The 19,236-nt window shown below is 49.3% G+C and overlaps 2 protein-coding genes across 3 annotated transcripts in view; one reads left to right on the top strand and one right to left on the bottom strand.

The window, feature by feature from the left end:
• LOC120839679 overlaps window positions 1-518 on the bottom strand; it is a 35,750-nt gene extending 35,232 nt beyond the window's left edge. Inside the window, exon 1 of one of the 2 annotated variants that reach the window (XM_040210002.2) lies at window positions 140-518. The gene's annotated coding sequence lies outside the window, so the exon portion shown is untranslated. The remainder of the gene's footprint in view (window positions 1-139) is intronic. The other variant, XM_040210003.2, reaches the window with a different exon arrangement.
• LOC120839678 (DNA (cytosine-5)-methyltransferase 1-like) overlaps window positions 1-19,236 on the top strand; it is a 77,413-nt gene that overhangs the window by 40,856 nt on the left and 17,321 nt on the right. The gene's annotated exons all lie outside the window — the stretch shown is intronic.

Genomic DNA, 19,236 nt, shown 5'->3' on the forward strand with positions numbered 1-19,236 from the left:
AGCGCACTCTTTCCGCGGACAAGGCACAATCCGTCGGCCGATGGTCTACGTCCTCCCGAGGTTCAGAGCATCCACGTGTCCCATCCGGCGTAGAGGGACACACCGCGTACCAGACATCTGGCTGTCCCACTTGACTCACCGTTGAAAGTTAGGCCTAGGGCGGCGGATGATGCTCGTGGGCGCCGAGGTCCGAGGAAGATGCGACTGGACGGACGGACGGACGTGCTCGGTCTCCGACCAACTGGGTCAAACTCCGTGCAGACACTGAAGCTCTCTGGCTGCCGGCACGCGCCTCACTCTTGGCCGCCGCGTGCGTGTGCGTGCGTGTGTGTGAGTGTGTCGGCAGCTCCGTCCTGTGGCAGATCTTTTGCCGAAGCCGGTTTTCTTGCCTTCTGGAGGCGCAGGAGAGACTTGCAGCGGGCTGGCTGTCGCCTCTTGGGAACTAGCGGGGGCCTCCTTTCACTGTTCTGCCGACGGCCTCAGCACACACACACACACACACACCACTGTCCGTTGCCGGTGGGCCCAAGGCAGAACAACATATAAGCGAGGGAGGTGGGGAAGTGGGTAGACAAAAGGGAGAGGGCGGTGGGTGGAATTAATGTCGATCACGCACGGTGGAAGGACTGAGAAGGACACGTTGGAAGAGGAGCCGGTTTTTGCCCGTCGGCCACGCGACTGCCGCTCTTCCTCAGTGAGCACGCGATGTTTCCGGAAGGAGGATGCTTGCGTTACTGTCGCGTTGGTTTCGTTGCCTCGAGAATTCGTTCCGGTTTTATTTTATTTTTATTTTTTTCGTGACTCTAACGACGGGATGTCTGAAAAGGGAAGACATGGCTAATGTTGTGTTTGTTTTTGGGCTTTTCTTGTTCGTTGTGTCGTGGTGGAATTGTCGTCGTCTCGTACGCGTCGTTTAGGAGTGAAAGTCCGCGTGAGTCGGCGTTCTTTGTGGTTGTGTCGCGACGTAGATATTCGTGTGCGTATCCTTGAAATTTTCGGTGGTTACGGCTACTTGCCGCGATCCACTGCTTTGTGGTGGTTCGGTTATGGTTCTGTCGCTCTCGTGTATCTTTCCTCGTGTTTTGTTTATCTTTTGTTGGAGACGAGACGTCGTCTTGAGAGCAGACCATTTGTTCTTCATTCTGGTTTTCGTGGTCTTCGTGCTGACAGGGGGGAGAACTATTCTTAGTTTACTAAACCCTCCTTTGAGGTTGTGGTTTTATTTCGTTAGTTTGCCGCCAGCAAGCGAGCGAGTAAACCGTGGAATATGCATCTCCGAAAACAAAACGAACCGAAAATCCAATCATATACCAAAACACGCCAAAAATCGTCGTGTATTTTTTTTTATTTAATTTATTTATTTCTCTAAAACGCGATCGACGTGAGCGAAGTTTACCTTATAGCATGAACACATATATGTCTTTTTGTTTAAGCATAAGTTCCGATTTCCGTGCAGTAAATTCCCCCGCGTGTTCCACTTTTCGAAAAGAGCGTAAAATGATTTTCGCTTAATAAAACTTTCGCTCAAACTTTTTTTTTTTTTTTTTGTTCTAACGTGCGATCCCTATTTTTACACGCATCGTGACATTTTTTCAGTGATTTGCTGCACGAGCACGGGTACGACGGCCCTATACCTTCCAACGTGCGCACTGAATGCAGCGTGCGCTCTAAGCAATCCGGTGCGTCTACTTTCCCGCAAAGCACTTGAGAGAGCCAATCGCTGCAGTCCGAGGAGGGAGCTCAACCAATCACGAGGCTGAGCGACCTCTTTTAGGTTTAGACCTAAAAGAGGTCTACGCTGTGACACCGAGCGTGAGGATCGTTCGCGTGCGTACGTCATGCTCAGTGTAACAGCGGAAAGTTCTCATCCGTAACACAAAACGATTTCGCCTCTCTCATCTCCTCATCTTCCTCTCCTGCATCGCAAATCTTTCTCCTTGTCGCGCTCTTGCGCAAGGGTCGCTCCAACATTTCCTATAGACCTTTGCGAATATATCGCTTTCTGCACGCTGCCATCTTTGTCTGCTGGGCTGTGAAACGCCTTCTGAGCATGCGCTGTTGCTCTGCTGTGCGGCATATCGGACGCTGCGCATACGTACAACTAAGTGACTCAGCATTTTTCACCCGGTTGATAGGCGATGCAAAGGCCTATACCAGCGGTGGCCAGGCTGGCCTGGCCTAGGAGCCGCAAACAAAACCACGGAACTCCTAAGAGCCCCGGGGGGGGGGGGGGGGGGGGGGGGGAGGAGGAGGAGGAGGAGGAGGAGAAGCAAACTTAACTTTTATTGAGAGTCTGACTGTACGCATGGGGGCACAAGGCTGTACGACTGCACGTATGGGACTACAAGGCTGTCAAACTGCAAGCTGCGGTGTGCTTTATTCTGAAATCTTTCCTTTTTTTTCTTGGGGAAACGCGGAAAGGGGCGAAGGGGGGGGTTCCTTACGAGGGATCCGCGAGCCGCACTTCGACCAGCAAAGAGCCGCATGCGGCTCGCGAGCCGCGGTTTGGCCACCCCTGGTCTATACTTTGTTTCAGCTTAAGTCCAGACGCACCCGACGCTACGAGGTACCAATCAAGGGCATCAAAAGTGCAAGCCACTGGGTTCTTTGTGTTTATGATCAGTTCAGCGATGGTAGAGTGCGTACAGAAACATGACAAACACCATGATGGCGCGCTTCTGACGCTGTCTGGTCTGTCCCATGAGCTCGTAGCCTCGGTAGCTGCGTCTGGGTTAAATGTAAAACGAAGTTTAGAGAGAGAACGCCAGTTCCGGCCGAGCGCTGACTCAGCGCATTTGTCCAATATGTGCCCAGCGGTGGCCTTCATTACTGACTCAGTAATATTCAGCACCGAGGCTTCCTCGTCTAGGAGGTGTTGCTGCGCGTCAAGGGGCGAGGGGATAATGGCGTGATATTCAGTTTTCCCGAAGGGATAAGTGCGTCTCTCTCGGTTGCGTCCACTCTTTGATGAAGGGTCAGAGTCTCGCTGGAAGTCCTCCGGTCTTCTTGGATATGCTTCGCTGGGGAAAAGAACCGACTGAAGAGGACACCGGTGATGGGAAGCAGCGATGCACTGAGACATAGACTCCTATATACTGACAAAGCCTGGCAGATCGCCACGAGAAGCGGCCGCCGAAATGGAAAAGATGGAGCGGCAGACAACGGATGAGAGGAAAGCCACATGACTGACTCCACGCTGCGGCGAAACTCCGAAACGCAGCGTCTCCCGAGCGAACAAGTGTGTTTCGGGTCCTCGCCGCTGCAAAATATGTGCGCTGGCGTCCTGGTTCCCCGAGAAATGGCTCATTAATGCTCGGTTCTACCAGATCCTCGCGCTCCAAATCTGCGACCGGGCACTCTATGGCTCCGTCGTCGAATTCCCAAGCATTGGGAGAATAGAGAAGGCTGTGACGAATGAGACGTCAGAAAAGAGAGTGAGAGAGCAGTGTTTAGCCTTCGAACGACGCGTGGCACATGTTTTCGCCGCGGCTACGCTACATATTTAGCAGGCACAAAAAAGTAGAGAAGCGGGCACCTTTATTGAAGGAAAACGTTGGGCCATTTGATGCTTATTCGCTACAGCAGGAGTGGTCAGATGAACGCATCGAAAGAGCCTTTTAAGTGATGAACAGCAAGAAAAGGGGGGTGTGGCACTGTTTTAAAAATGTTTTCTAAAGCGATTGCTCAGTGCATTTTCTCATTGGTCCAGTGTGCGTATGACGGCGCAAAACTAGCTAACAAAACGCAAGCTGCTTTTTTTTCTATATGCCTTGCTTTTTAAATTTTTTTTTTATTTTTATATTTTTGGGGGGAGGGGGAGTTTACCAGGGAGTTGCGAGCCGCACTTGGGACTTCGAAGAGCCGCACGAGACTCGCGAGCTGCGATTTGGCCGCCCTGGCACCACAAGACCTTTTCAACCCCCGTCGCATGGGGGCGTTGCCATCCTGAAATCACGTGACGCGGCCGCCATGAGGTGGCTTCAACTCGTTGCTCCGCGCTCTTCTTCGCGCATTGGCGAAGCCGTTGTATTCGTGTTTCTCATCGCGTTTTTTTGTTTCCTTACTTTGTAAAGGCGTTGTCTGATGTTTATATTTGCTACCTAACTGTATTCTATTATTATGTGCGTAACTTCTGCAGTTAATTCTACGACATCTTCCGATCATTTTCACCGTGGGCGGGCCGGATACGTGTGAGGAGGTTAGAGGGGGCACATGATTGAGTGTGCAGGTGACTCTAGGACAGCTAGAGGCTTCACAAAGGCCAAGTACTTCTGTCAACTTAGGTTTGCGCGGGAATAATCATCGTGCGAAGTCACTATGTGTGCTCCCTGAAAGCATCATCGTGCTTTGCCTGCATAAGACATCGAATGCAGTTGCTTTTCGATTTGATATTGGATATATAAGGTAGGCGATGAATGTTTACAGCCCCGTTCACATATATGCAACCGAGTAAGACCGAGAGAGACCAGACCGGATTTTAAGCCTCTTGCGATGTCTTATAGACCAGCTCCGCTGCATAGCATCCGGTCCTAAGACGTCGCGAGAGGCTTAAAAAACCGGTCTGGTCTCTCTCGGTCTTACTCGGTCGCATATGTGTGAGTGGGCCTTAACTCGTATTTTATCTGATGCTCGGAATAATGGTAACCTCGAGTGATTTGTTTGTTTGTAATATTACACCCAAGGGTGCGTTAGATGTTCATCGCCTGTGCGACAGAAACTTTTGCTGGATCGGTGTATTTATAAATTTAAGAGAACTGCGCCCACTGCTGGGTCACGTATCTATAATCATTCGGGTTCTTTAATTATATTCTTGGGGTAACCAAATTTAATTAAAGTAAGTCGTTTGAACACAAAAGTTGGGACTTCCTGGGTTAAAAAGACTATCACAGACAACTTGAGTGCCCCTAAAACCTGTTTAAAACGCAAAAAAAAAAAAAAAGTGTGTGGAGCTGTTGATGCCGAGAAGGGATTTACTTTCAGTGTGGCTAGTGATGCCGAAATATACAGGGTGTCACAAAAGAAAATTTACACGGTCTTTTTTACCGCAAAAATAAACTAGGCATCATCGAACGCTCATTCTCCGCCCAAAGGTAGCTCCATAGGGGTCACACCCAGATGCCAAAGTTTCAGCCCGATCCGATACCCCTCTCCGGGAATTATTTTCGTCGCTACAGGGTTCATCCCAGTTTCATCAGCGGGATGTGGCCTTCGTTGAAGAAAAACGGATAGCCCATTGCTGGGCAATTGTGTTGCACGTGCAACATGTGACATGTTTACTTTAACAGTACTTTGGTTGTTTCCCGCCTAACACAATTGCGCAGCAATTTGCTATGCATTTTCAGTCATTAACGCCTGCGCTCTCGTCGCTCTTCATCGGGTAGTGTGTACACTCGATAGCAATTCTTGGAATGATGATACCGGCGCTAACCCGGGTTTTAATCCCCTGGCGCTCTTCCAGAACCCTCCATAGACGCAGATGTTTCTCCGACAACATCCAACCACCCTCTGCGGGCGGGCGGGCGGTGGCGCGTGAGTGATTGCGCAATCACCAGTCAATCAGCGTCGAGTGAGCGTGGCCTCGCGCGTGACGTCATCCCTGAACCAGCCAATCAGCGTAGAGCTAGGAGTGTGACGTCATCACCTGGCTCAACCAATTAGCATCGAGTCATTTGGCGGCTTCACTTTTCGGCTTCACACAGTTCGAAACCCCCCCCCCTTTAAGCGAAACAGCGCGGAAACACAGCCCCGTTTCTTGCTTTTAGATCACGTGGCAGAATCGCGGTATTCAGGGTGAGGGCGAGGTAAAATACGCAAAATGAAAATAACATGTTGCAGATTCTTGCAACGTTTAATCGTTTCACGGCCCCCTTTAAACGAAGCTATGTCTTGGTCGGAATACCTTCGTGCTTGCATACCAACGACGCGGCTTCCTCATCCATAAAACCGGCCTGACGTTAGCTTTCACAAAGCCTGAGATGATCGGTATGCAGGCGGCTGATATTGAAAAAAAAAAAAAAAAAAACACTCGCTGAGACACGTTTGCTTTTGTAATGCAAACATGTCAAACCCCTTCTCTCAAAATTTTTTTTTTTACTTTAACGCAGCAAGAGAAAGGTGGCATCTAGCAATGTTTTCCCAGTAATAAATTTATGCCGCGCTAACTCCCTCTTGAAAAGTGCAAACAATGGTGCGCATCGCGAACGAAGCCGTCATCATCGTACCCGCGTCTTGTTTGCTCGAGGGCCACGCGGCCACGCTAAAGTTCGAGTTCTCAACGGCGTGAACCCACAACCCTCTTTAAAAAAAGGGGAAAAAAATAAGTGGTTAGGCGAGAAGGTGTGGCGTGTTTGTGCTCAGTTGTATTTCGTTTCATCCCCTAAGTTGACAGTGCGGTGGAAGCTTCGTGCTGCTTGGACCCGGCATGTCTTTGGCCACGTGATGAGGCTCCCGGCCATATCCACGCGTTGAGAGCGGGGTCAGCTGATGAAAGGGAGGCGGTTCATTGGCCCGGCGAGCGCTTAGCCCCCACCCCTAATGTCAGCTTAGGGGTGAACGGTGCGTAGTAAAGCGTTGGAAGAAGAGAGGGAAAAACATAAACAAAGAAGACAGCACAGAGGTATAGTGCGGCGTTGGCGACGACGGCGCAGAGAGCCGATTTTTGCATGTCAGCGTGTCAGTATGTCAGTGTGAGTCTCGCGGTCTTGTTATATATACCCGGAGTGTTTTCTGTCGACGCGAATGGAACGTCGTCGTGGTCGTTCTTACGCAGAGAGCCTAGATTTGAGAGATGAGGGTCAGCTCACCGGGCAGACGTGGTCCTAAGTGGGCACGAGTTGCTTTGTCGCGTGACGAAGGGGAAAGTGGGTGGAGAGGGGGGACGCTTGCAGGCGATCGACGATTTCGTCGCTTCCTTGCAGCTCGCATCGCAAACGCGACCCGTAAACTACGTGACGACCCGATCGAGTAGTTGGAAAGACTCTGAGGTCTAGGCACACTGGCCGTGCGGCGTGAAATAACGGTATCTGGGACGCCCCTTCGTCGTCGTCGCAGCTAGCGATGTGACGTGGTCGGCAACCGCTGTTGCTTTTGACGGAGCCGGCTTATCATTGTTTTGCGTCGACGCGACGCTGGTGTGTGTGTGTTGGAATGAGGGATGGCGGATTAACGTTTGAAATGGCAAATGACGATATCTGTCCAAGTGTACGAAAAGGAGTGGTTGGGGGGGGGGGGGGGGGGGGGGGAGAGGAGAGGAGAGGAGAGGAGAGGAGAGGAGAGGGGGGGGTTGCTTGAAACGTTGAGGTTGGTGGTCTAACCGTTGACATTTTGTCACCGTCCGGTGAACTCTTCTTGTGTGTACGTGTGGATTTCGATTATTTTAAGCGCCAGCTGTTACTTCAGAATTGCATTCTAACGGAAGCTGAGCAAGATTTTGCGTCGTCTGAAGGCGTGCCCTCAGACGGCCGCCCGCCAAACACTCGCGCCACACACAAACTACCATCGAGTGCCACCAGAACACGAGTGACCCCACACGTTACTACAACGACGAAGAGACACGAAAGGACGACGAGGAGACACTTCAATTATACGCAGCAATTGCGTTTAAAACAGTTTTATCGAAAGATACTTTTTTATGTTGAGAGTTTGGCGAAATGGCGGTTTGGTAACTGAGTGTGTAAACAAATGCATGGCAGCACCCGTGGCGCGAAGGCTCGCGGTGGTACAGAGCCCAGCAGCGCTGCGTGAAGCGCGTAGAATACCGCATATCAGCAGTCTCGCTACTGGCGACATCTTCTGTACAGAAAGCGCTCTAGTCTAAGACAAACTTCCTGCCCCACAGACATTGATACCGTCATTTCGATATATATTTTTTCTGTCAACTTCTCTGCCCCTAAACGTCTTCGCAACTTCTACTTTTTGAGGAGCGTTTTGTTGGCCTCTTTCGCCGATTGCGCCTATCTCGACCATGTAACTTTGTCGGGGGGCCTCCGGGTGGGGGACGATACCGTCTACGAATATTCATCGTCGGAACGCGGAGCCATGAAACCAGCTTCGTCGACACACACGTGTTGCAAATCGCTAATAGAAAGCAGCAAAGACGGAAGATCGCCATGACTGCGAAGCAGCGAGCCTTGCCGAGAAGCAAACGTCCCGCTCCGCTCTTCTCTGGGGCGCGTGTTGTTCGCCTCGAAACAGAGCAACTGTGACTACTTGCTCTGTATCAGTTTAGCCGTTTACAGCAGCGGGCGCTACCGGCCAACCCAGCAAATCAAGCGCTGTGAACGTACCACGTGATCGTGCGCCTTGCACCCTTTCCCGATGGTCACGCGTGAGATTCATAGGTGATTGGATGGCTGGTCTAGGGAAAGCGCACATGAAGGCGCTCTAGGCTGGTCGCGTCTGCGGCGGTCCATCCCAAAGAGAAAAGGAGTATGTACCTACTCTGTTTCAACGTAACTTGGCAAAACGGCGAAAGCTACGACGCCAACGAGCCAATCAGAGCGTCCGAGTGAGACACGTGAGCAGTTATCGTTCGGAGTGCACTCCTATGTATAGTGCTATCACGTGCTTTGCCAGGTTAGCGTAAAATTAAGTTCTATAAAAGCCTCTTCGTGATGCTTATTTCTCTTTTCGTGGATTTTGGCTGCACGAAGCAGCGTACGACAGTTTCGTCTTCTCGGCGTCAGACATGTCGTCTCCCTCGGCACTCAAAACGTCGAGAGAGCGCACCTCGTTCTCTTGAGAACGTTCTTGTGCTCCTCGCGCTGCGGCGGCGGCGTGCCTCTCTCTCTCGCGCGCTGTCGCCGCCTGTTTTTGGTTTTGTTTGTTTTTTGAATCGCCCGTGTCCCCGTCCGTCTCGTTTGCGTGGACGACGCGTCTTCCACGTGTCGTCTCTTTCGGTTTGTCGGGGGGTGCGTATACACGCTAAAGAAGCACGTCTTCTCAGTGGAGTCGTTGACACGCTCGGCTCCACGCGAGCGGAGGACGACCACAACGGACGGCGGTGTCACGACCGCCGCTTCGCGCTCTTTCCCGCCGTGACATCGTGGTTACGTCTCAACGGCGCGACCACTTCCCTTCGGAAGACCGCTGCGTTTGTTTCCTTCTGTAGTAGAAGCGTCCGAGCTAGCGGGGATTTCCGGCCCGACAGCACCAAATAGGCCCGTTGCTGCCGGCCGGGGGGCGATATCACGTGCGTAAGACGCGACAGTGTAATGCTTGCATCGAGCATAATGCGGCATTGCAGTGTTCGATCATGCACGGGCCATGGTAGTTTACGAGCGTGTGTCAGCACCTGTCTACGCAAGGTAACAGAGCGTTTGATAGAACTAAACGAAACGTTTATATAAACGATAGAAAAATGCAGCTCGAAAACGATAAGAACGCTTTTCTTGTTGTTTTTCTTTGTTTTTGTTTTGTTTTTCGTTTATTTATTTATTCATTTTTTTTTTTTAATTTATATCCACCACTGAAATGCTGCCTGCTTGGCGCCCGCGAGCAATGTACGAGAGCGTACCCAGAACCGAAGCGCGACGGAAAAGTATGCGATTTTGCTCGCCAGAGGCGCTGCTAAAGTTCTAGAGCTACAAGCATATCAGCGCTTGCCTCCGTAGCATATACGCTTGTACCTCTTTTGGGGTTTCGTCTGGCACCGTTTATCTTTTGTTTCTTCGAAGATTGCCTGGTCTGGCTCCCCTCGGTGCAGTCTGGAAGTTTCGAGTTTTAGTAGATCGTTCCGACGCCTCCGCTAACGATTCAACCCATATGCAAAGGCGTCGGCGAAGTATCGTTACCGGAACCTCGCGATTCGTGCCGCCGCGCCGCTAGCGGCAGCGATTTCGGCCGCGGAATCTCTGGATGTGAAACCCGCTTTACGAACGCGCACTTTAGAGCGCTCGCTGGACTGGGATTTCGCACATGTGGGCTGTGATTTTTGTAAACGGGGAAAACGTCTATAGACGACTGATACGTGTACGTTATTTGTGGTCCAGTGGCCGTGGTCACCTTTCTGGACTTTTGCGGCTAAGCTCCACTTAAAGGCGGGGACGCCGCTTTGGCGATGGACCGAGGCGTAAAAAAAAAACAGGCGTTGGACAGCGTAATTGCAGGTTTCAATGTAACGAGACGTCCTGCAGAACGAGTCGATACGTTAATTAACGTCGTCGTGACGTGGTCGCGGCCCTCGACTCCGCCGTGCCTTGACAGCGGGAGGCGCGCACATGCGCTAACCTGACGCGCGTGGATATTGCGGCACGCTGTATCGCAACTTGGAAAGTAATTGTGTTGTGCGCCTGGTGTCTCAGCTGTAAACGACGAATGCAGCCAGTGCAGTAGCACTGCCATCCTGGAACCTTTAAAGGAGCTGTGCAACAGTTTCAGTGGTTTGCCTAAATAATTTGGGAGTTGGTGTCTCGACCTTTCTGAAGTAAAGAATAAAAAACCGCTTTTGCCGCATGTCCTAGTTTTAATTTTTAAAAATGGACAAACATTGAGGCTTTCAGCACCTCTTAACTCCTTCATCTTCCGAGTCGCGTGCGTTGCTACATCAATGGGGGTTGCGCGGGGTTCCGGTTAAGCTCTCTCTCTAGAGCCATCTGTGAGCAGCGAGAACTCATCCGCTCGCGACCGCTTGACCACGTGCTGGAGGGCGCAGCGCGAATAATATGGTGAAAGGAGGAAAGTCTCATCCGGGTCCGGCCATACCCGTCCGGCCCTGTCTCCCTCCCCCTCCGGCTTCTGGCGGCTGTTCGCGTTAGCAGGTAGAGCTGACAGTTTTGTGGACCTAGGATAGATGGCGCCACTAAAACTCCGTATAATAAAGGTATTTGTCGATGATACCAGGTTTTTGACGCATTTATATTTATGTTGGAACGACAAGATTTATAGAAACGTTACCTTTTATGGAGCAGGTATTCTCACAACTTGCTATCTTTCTACAAGACCCCAATTGACATCACGCCGCGTGTTTCTCATGGCCGCCGCTCGCGGCTGCAGGTCGGGGAATGTTCTAATTTTTGCCTCGCGATTACACGGCGGAATCGCAACATTTCGAAGGAAGGGGATGTGTTTTGGTGTCCTTTGTGACAAGGTGAACAATGTCAAAAGTAGAAGATGGCAATTCTTTCAACGTTAAAATCGTTGCACAACTCTTGGAATTTTTTTTTTTTTTTTCACTTTTTACGAGCTTACTGGCACTAGTGGGACCCAAGTATACTAGAACGGAACGCCACTGACCAAGAAACTCCTTTGTTGCGATGTAATTTCAAGTACAAAGACGAGCGCTTCCTTTTCAATCTCTCCTTCGCAAAACTTGATGACGTAGCTGGGTGGTCGCAGTCTCCCCTGTGACGATATTTGAATGCGGCTCATAGATTGGACCCGAGCATTGCTTCGGCACTCGATTTCGGCTCGGTGATAATCGATAGCTCGAAAAGCATTCGGGTAATGGCCCGTGTCCAATCGCTGCAGTGACGATTATAGCCGAACCATATAGGTTGATTCACACACTTGCGTGAGTCGTACGGGGGTCGCCATGGCAACAGCTGCGACGGCTCCAACAAAACAAGGTAAAAAGTGGTTTTGTTGGAGCTGAGGCTGCTGTTGCCATAGCAACCAGTACGTTTCAGGCCGTTATACTTGCACTCGATCAGACTTGACGCAAGTGCGTGCATCGCCCTTGGCAATGTCCGGAACTCAGCGCGTGTCCTGTGCTTTGCCAACCCCAGCGCGTGACTGTAATCAACATTGGCGGCATGTAATTGGCTCCGGATCACGTGGTCGCTTGTTCTGGCTGCGAGTTGAGGAAGTGAACGCTGCTTGTTTTTCTTTCATTCTTTTTCTGCAACTTCAATTGGCTGTGGTGAAAAGCGAACGCGCGTTTCTTAGGTCATTATGATTCGTTCTAGGCGATATTTGCGCAAAGTACAAAAATGTTTGCATCTCCCTTTAAAGGGGTACTCACCCACATGCGAAATGCACAGCACCATCTAGTGGGGTGCCGAAGAACATGCCCCGTCTCACCAGTTGGCTTCGGTGCTGACAAAGACTGGGCGCGAAAGTGTGGTTCTGAAGAATCCTTCGCTCGCACAAAGCACTGGCGCAGAGAAAGCGCTCTTGAAAACCAGGCGTCCGTGCCTTTGCCGGCACTCAAAGCCAAATCTCGAGCTGAAGTGTACGCCCGCCATGTTGGTTGCGGGGAGAAACCAGCGACCGGCGGGGCGACGAGCACGAACACGCGCGGGAAGAGCGTAAAACAATACAAATAATCTTTAGCTCCCAGGTGTGGGTGAGGGTCGATGACGGTGAGCAGTAGGCCTCGATTGTTACCGACAACACTACGAAATTGACAAACAGCGGAGGAGTCTCGACGCAACAAAGATGGCAGCGCACAGATGCTTCGAACAACTTCGCATATATGGTATAAGGAGACGCTCTTCGTGGCGAGAGCGACAATGTTAGTCTGATTGGAGAGAATTCTTTCGACAGAGTATCCGTTTGCAATCCGAAAAATTTTACAGTTCAGCTTTTCTGTTTTTATTTTTGTTGGAAATAAAAAAAAATGGCCGGACAAGCTTATTGCTCCACGGCTCAATTACCGCGAAAACGGGTCACCCAGCCGCCGCCATTTATTACTTTATGTTGTTTTGTTTTCTTGTAAATGCACGATTTGTTTTTTTCGTTCGAGTTCGTGTGCGAGAGCCACTGACATTTTTAGAACGCGGGGCGTGTCCTGCTTGTCGCGTTTCGGTACTGCGCAGCCTCGCGTAACACGTGCTGCATGCGAGGGCGAGCTCTATATGACGAACGCGTTCAGCACGTATCTACTCGCAGGTATCAATGCAGGCGTTCATTGCCACTCTAACCTCGTGTGACCCGTCTGGTTTCACTGAGCCCGCGATAAGGTTCACGATGTAATCTATCAAGAACACAAGCAATGACCGTTGAAAATGCGCAACACAAATTAATACGTATTGTTTATGATCGCTACTTCCAACGCCGTTTCTATTTTGACTACCATTGACCAATAGAAGAGCAGAGCGCGACTTGGTTTTTCTGTACAAAATTGTAAATAGCGCATGTGACAGTGCTTCGCTTTTACGTGATGTAAACATTCACGTCCCTCCTCGTTCCACTAGGACCCGCTGTACTTTCAGCATTCACACCGTCTGTAAACCATCTCCTCTGTCACGGATACAATCTCTGTTCATGGATATTGAAAATGCCGAACTTGATATATACAGTGACATTAGCGTGTTCAGGAACCAAGTGAAAATGCTTGTTGCCGAACTGTAAATATTGTGTGTTTGTTGCTTTGTGTTCGAAACCTGCAATTGTGTTTTCCTTTTTCTTTTTCTTTTCATATTTATATATTTGTGCACCAAAGAGTTGTTTTTGGCAATGTAAAATAAAATAAATAAAGCGTTCCTGGCACAATATCAATTTTACTCGGTTAAAAACCCCAGTTTGTCATCCAGTCTTAAGTCCTCACGCTGGATTTTCTCCCTAGTTCTCGGGGGAATCGGTACTTTCCCAGTTTAAAGGCCTACCTGCAGAATCGTCTTCTGCCGGGCTGAAAATCGGTTTCCAGTTTCCTTCTCGCCATTCTTTTTGCACTCTGCTTCCCCCCCTCTCCATTCAGGAGCGGGTCTCTAAGCCCCTCCCCGCAGGAAAAAGGGCGGTCTCCCTTTTTATCGAATGAAAAGGAGAAATGGAGCACTTAAAAACGGAAGAATAAAAACATAAAGGACGTACACAGAAAACAAAACTCTCTTGTACCTTTTTTATGTTTTTATTCTTTCGTTTTTAAGTATTCATTATAACAACGCGCTCCAATTAACCAGAGAAATTGAGGGAGAGTTTTTTTTCTTTCTGGTCGCTCGTCGGCATTGAAGCACAATCTTAGCAGATGTGAGCCAGGTACGCTTGATGCAGGATATATGATGCACCGCTCCCATGTTTGCATAATTCGTAAAAAAAAGTATGTTTTTTTAGATTGCATTACTGCAGTAATGCCTAAAGAGGAGGGGTTACTTCCGTGGCTGTCACCCAAGGCAGCTAAAGCATCCCTCTAGACAAGAAAACGTCTAGAACCGCCCTCGTAGAATATTACGTGCCCGACAACGGCAAGGACGTCACATGCACATCATGTTTACATGATGTGCGCGTGACTTGATGTACACGGCCTCCGTAGGTTCAAAGAGCGATAACGGGAAATTTTAATAGATAGTTTCGATAACGACGCCCCGTACCCCGTCGACGCCTTTGTGCACGCGTTGTATCGTTGTCGGTGGTACTGGAACGATATACCAGAGAGTTTTAGGGAACCGTTTCTGCACCTCCGATACGGTATACGATGGGACCCTCCGGTACGCACTGCGCATGTGCGTGTCTTATGTTGTAGCAGGCGTGCGCAGCTCGTACCGGAGCACCCGTCGTATCGTATCGGAGGTGCAAAAACGGTTCTCTAGAACTCTCTACTAAAAGTCTAAAACCCGCTAATGTTACCCGGTGGTAAAGCTGAATTCCTGAATATCGATTCGTCGCTGCCGAGTTGCCTATGATATACGACGCGTCAGAGCCGCCGTGTTGCCAATAGGGAGTTTTAGTTGGTCGTACCGTGCGTTCGATAACGATACCCGATGACGGTGCGATGCGTACGTAAAGGCGTCGACCGAGTATAGGGTATCGTTATCGGAGTTGTCGCAACTAAGACGCCCTGATACGGAACTGTGCCGGTTACATTGAATCGCGTAGAGGGCTTAGACGCGTTGCCACGAAACGGTGTCTCGACCACACGCTCGTTAAGAAATAGTTGGAACTTTTTACGGTGGGAGGCGTTTGTCGTCGACGCGGTAGCGTTGGGCACCATCTGGCTCCTTGGCTGAGGCTCACTTTGGGATACGACCGCGACCTGCAAGTGCGACTGCTTGTTTCTTGCAGTCATGGTAACTCAGTCGCATCTCGAGGTATAAGCATTTGGAGCGTAGACAAACATAGCCCAACGCTACTGTGCAAACGGGCGTTCATAACTACGTTCAGATAGTTTCGCAGAAACAGCTGGCACTTGAAGATACTAGGGAGCTTTAGAATAGCCTACTCAAAAGCTACCCATCAATCATTCGGACTAGAGCTCGGCATTCTAACGTGCCCGCGCACACTTTAAAACTATTTAAAAACTCCCTATTTCCGCGGGTGACTGCGGCAACACGAGCAATGGATTTATGTTGCGAGCTTTACCACGCAAAAAATTAAGGAAAAAATTTTTTTTTTATTCTGTGATTTTCTAACTTGTTTTTGTAGATCGAATCTACGTTCCATATCTCACCGAAGACACGTCGATTGCGGACGGTGCGTGACTCTAATTGGCTAAATATTAACGGTGACGTCATTACCCCGGGCGACTCTTAGTTCTGCAAACGGGTTAATGACTGTTCACCTCCTGGTTACGTCATCGGGATCGCAGGGTTGCGAGAGTCTTGGGATGTCGGTGCGCAGCCTAGCGTGCGACGAACAAAGTGAGGTCAGCGCGCGAGGGGTATTACGCGCCTTCGGTCGGTCAATGGCGCTCCTGTCACGTGACGAGCGGGAGTACCTTATGCGCATTGTTTCGGGACGACGTGCTGCTGTTGTATAACCGGCTTACGTGGGCACGGTGTCGTCTGCCGCGGAGGTCCCTGTTTCGGTTGACCTTTTCTTTGTCGGCCGCGACCGAAAAAACATTTCGCGGATGGTTTGACTTCGTGTTTGCGAAGATCGGTAGCTGGCAGTCCGTGCGTCGTAGGATCTGGTGTTTGTAGTGGATGTCGGCAGTTGGGAACTTTGACCCGTTCAATTGCTCACGTGCGGAAGATAGTCTTTTTTGTTACTTTATTGTTGTGCTCTATGGAAATTCATTCACTACGATGTCGTCACTGCGCATGTCGTAAGGTTCATTGCTTTTGAGCATGTGTGTTTGCGTGTGTGCGTGGGGTTAAAGAGGTGGGAGGGATACCCGGTTGCGTACGCTTTCTTTGAGAAAACAAGAGACTTAAATCACCTTTATTAACGCTTTGTAGACGCTGTGAAAGAATGAAACGTGATGTTATTTTATTGAAAATCATCTGCCTATGTTTAGAGGCGTCGCCTCTCTCTCCTTACTCGCCATTCTAGGTCCTCGACGTGAACATGGCGTGGTGCTGATTGTTGACTGGCAGTATACATGTTCTTTATATTGAGAAATATAGTTAATACACTTCTGTAATGGTGGTTTTTGGGAACTCCCTGAGGTGGAAAAGATATACTCTATAATAAATTGACTTCTCCTTGAGGTGGAAGCGAATTTCTCACTCTGCAAACCGCTCTTAACATTGCGTACCTTGCTGACAAAGATAAACCCGTATATATTGTCGAACTTGACGCGTTATCGCAATGAATATTGACCTTTCCATAACGTGCCCCAGTCTCTTTAGGTCCGCCAATCTCGGCCCATGGTCTTATCTTTTTCATAAATATCAACATGTCTTTCATCGCATGCCTCGTTAATCCGTGTGCCCACTAAAGTCCTGTAGCGTAAACAGTTATCTGATGATCTGATCCGGGAATTCGCACGGTTATCTTTCGTCAACTGGTTTGCTCCGAACGCGTGACAGCTGTCGTAGATTCCCATAGACGCTGAGCTTTGAAATGCACCGTGGCTGGAACCAAACAGTGCCCTTACTGCGAACCCGCTAAGTTTCCTTTGGCGCTTGTTTATACTTCGAACGTAGCCTTCGCCTACCCTATTATGCATGCAATAGTTCTGCTTAAACAAATATATAAATATATATTTAAATAAAAATGTATGCGACCGCGCTAGAGGCTGGCCTGTTTTAGTTTCAAGGATGCGTCTGTTAGCTGATAAAGTCGCCGATCAAAGGCAGATTAGAGCTTCGGTTTAATCGTCATGCACGCCTACTTACCATTCCATTTAGACTCGTAGACGCCAAGTATTTCTACAAATCACTGCTTTGTGGTTTTCGTACCACAACCTTCGATTATATTTTGTTCCTTTTATTAATGGCGATATGGTAATGTAGAGAGAAGTAATAATCTTACCGACGATCCGCTTGCTGGAATGTCATACTGCAGAACTCTCGCGTGTCACAGCTGTGGTTGTTTTTAACAAGTTTTTAGTTGGTCACGTATTCGATCAGAAACTTTGTGATTAAACTTACTACAAGCGGATGGTACAATCTTAGTCAGGGGCCGTATGAAAGGGAATTTATATCCAGGATATTTTGGTTCTCGTCCTTAGTTTTAAAGGGACGATGCAACCATGTTCGTACTTCCACTAAATACCACTTGGAATTCATCCTTGACATTCATAACCGCTTTTCCCTCGCCGCTGACCCTCCGCAACGAAGAAGCCGCTATTGCGCCTGCGCGCCCATGGCCTTGACGGTAGCGTTTTGGGTATCGTAGCGAATTGTGAGAACGTTGGCGGGACGGCGAAAACGGTCTACGAAAACTCCCTATTGTCACCGCGGGGATCGCAACAGCCCGATGACGCAATCTTGGTTAGGGGCGTTGCGTGCGAGTAAATATATACTTGGGTGGGGTCCCACTCAGGGCTGCCAAATCGAGGGAAATTTCCCAGATTAAGATAATATTCAGGTCTATGTGGTAACAAGGGAAATATCACTAGTTTGAGGGAGATTTTGGGCAACATATATACGTCTATCTGGAATCTGTTTAGGTCAGTTATAATTTTATTTCGAGAGAACATCAAATTTTAGCGGCTTTGGCTACATTTAGGCTATTCCCTCCCACCGTTTGGCGGTTTGTTGTACGACCGTCTGGAAACACTGAGCACTCGAACGACTTAAATTTTCAGCCGTTTTCATCGCCTTTGTGAAAGCTATAGGATCAGCCAAGCGGAGGCTTCTGAGAGCGTCGCTGTGCCTCCTCGAAAAAGAAAGCCTCGGTGCAAGAAAATACTGCGATGTCTGGAGATACAGACGTACGGTGACTAATAATAATTCCTGGAGTGCCGTGCACAAAATGGTACTTACGGTGTGTCGTGTTCGAGTTCGAGAACTCTCGCTTTGTGTTACACCTTTCGGTTTGAACTGACTATTATAAAAAAAGCGCATGTTCTAATGGCGTGCGTAACTGCTGAGGTGAACATAGGGTTTCGTTCGTCAGTTTGAATCTCCCGGCAACACTTCCCGCCGCCAGATTTGCTTCGGTCGCCGTTTTGGCCCGATGAACTCCTTTTTGGGAAACTTACGCGAGGTGTGAAGGCTACAAATAATCATTGTAAAAATGGAAATAATGAAAAAAAAAATCGAACCTTTAGTATTATGTACTTATTTGGGCAAGCGTGGGAAATTTTGGCGGAAGGTAGAACAATTTCACGCGTTCGCTAGGGAAATTTTGACTTTTCGTGTTGGCAGCCCTGGTCCCACTAGCGCCAGTATAAGCTTGCGTAAAAGTGATAAACATTCCCACCCAATATCGTTGCACGAACGCCTTGAAGTTGCGTTTCAAGCCACAGTCCCACTTCCCTTACATCGTATACTGTCGAGACCGGTTATAACGAAGTCAGCGGGCATCGGAAATCACTTCGCTATATCCGCTATTACCGACTTCGGTTATAACGAAGTGATAAAGGGAATGGGAAATCGTGATCGCTTCGATGTAGCCGCTACTTCGTTATAATCGACTGCGGTTATGACGAAGTGATAAAGGAAATGGAAAATCGTGATCGCATCGCTGTAGCCACTATTTCGTTATAACCGACTTCGTTATAACCGGTCCTGATAGTAAAAGGAACACTATTCGCTGCAGATATGATCAGAGAATTGTCTGCGGCCTCAAACATCTTCAGAGCATGTGTGTTGTTCCATGTATAGACCGACACGCGGGCTTGACGTCACGGAGCTGCGGCGTCGCTGCGATCGCGGCGGAGCCGGGTGGTGTGGGCAAAAGGCCGCGCGTTTCGCGTGAGCGTCATAGCATATCAGCGTGCCGCGAAGCTGTGTAGCCGTTAATTGCACCGAAAGGTACAGAAAAATTAGCGGAGTGAGTTTCCACGAGTTACCAGCGAACTTTGAAACCCACAGAAGGTGGATAATATTCGTGGATCGAAAAGAATTGGTCCCCTCACGCGAACGACCGTTTGTGGGACAAGCACTTTCTTGGAGGCAAGTGCGGCTTCCATTTCAATTTCTGTGCCGAGGCTTGCTGATATTCAGGGAAACCGTCGTCTGATCGAGACCA

The sequence above is a fragment of the Ixodes scapularis genome, unplaced genomic scaffold, assembly GCF_016920785.2.
Source record: "Ixodes scapularis isolate PalLabHiFi unplaced genomic scaffold, ASM1692078v2 PGA_scaffold8__174_contigs__length_109621045, whole genome shotgun sequence".
Classification (NCBI taxonomy): Eukaryota; Metazoa; Arthropoda; class Arachnida; order Ixodida; family Ixodidae; genus Ixodes; species Ixodes scapularis.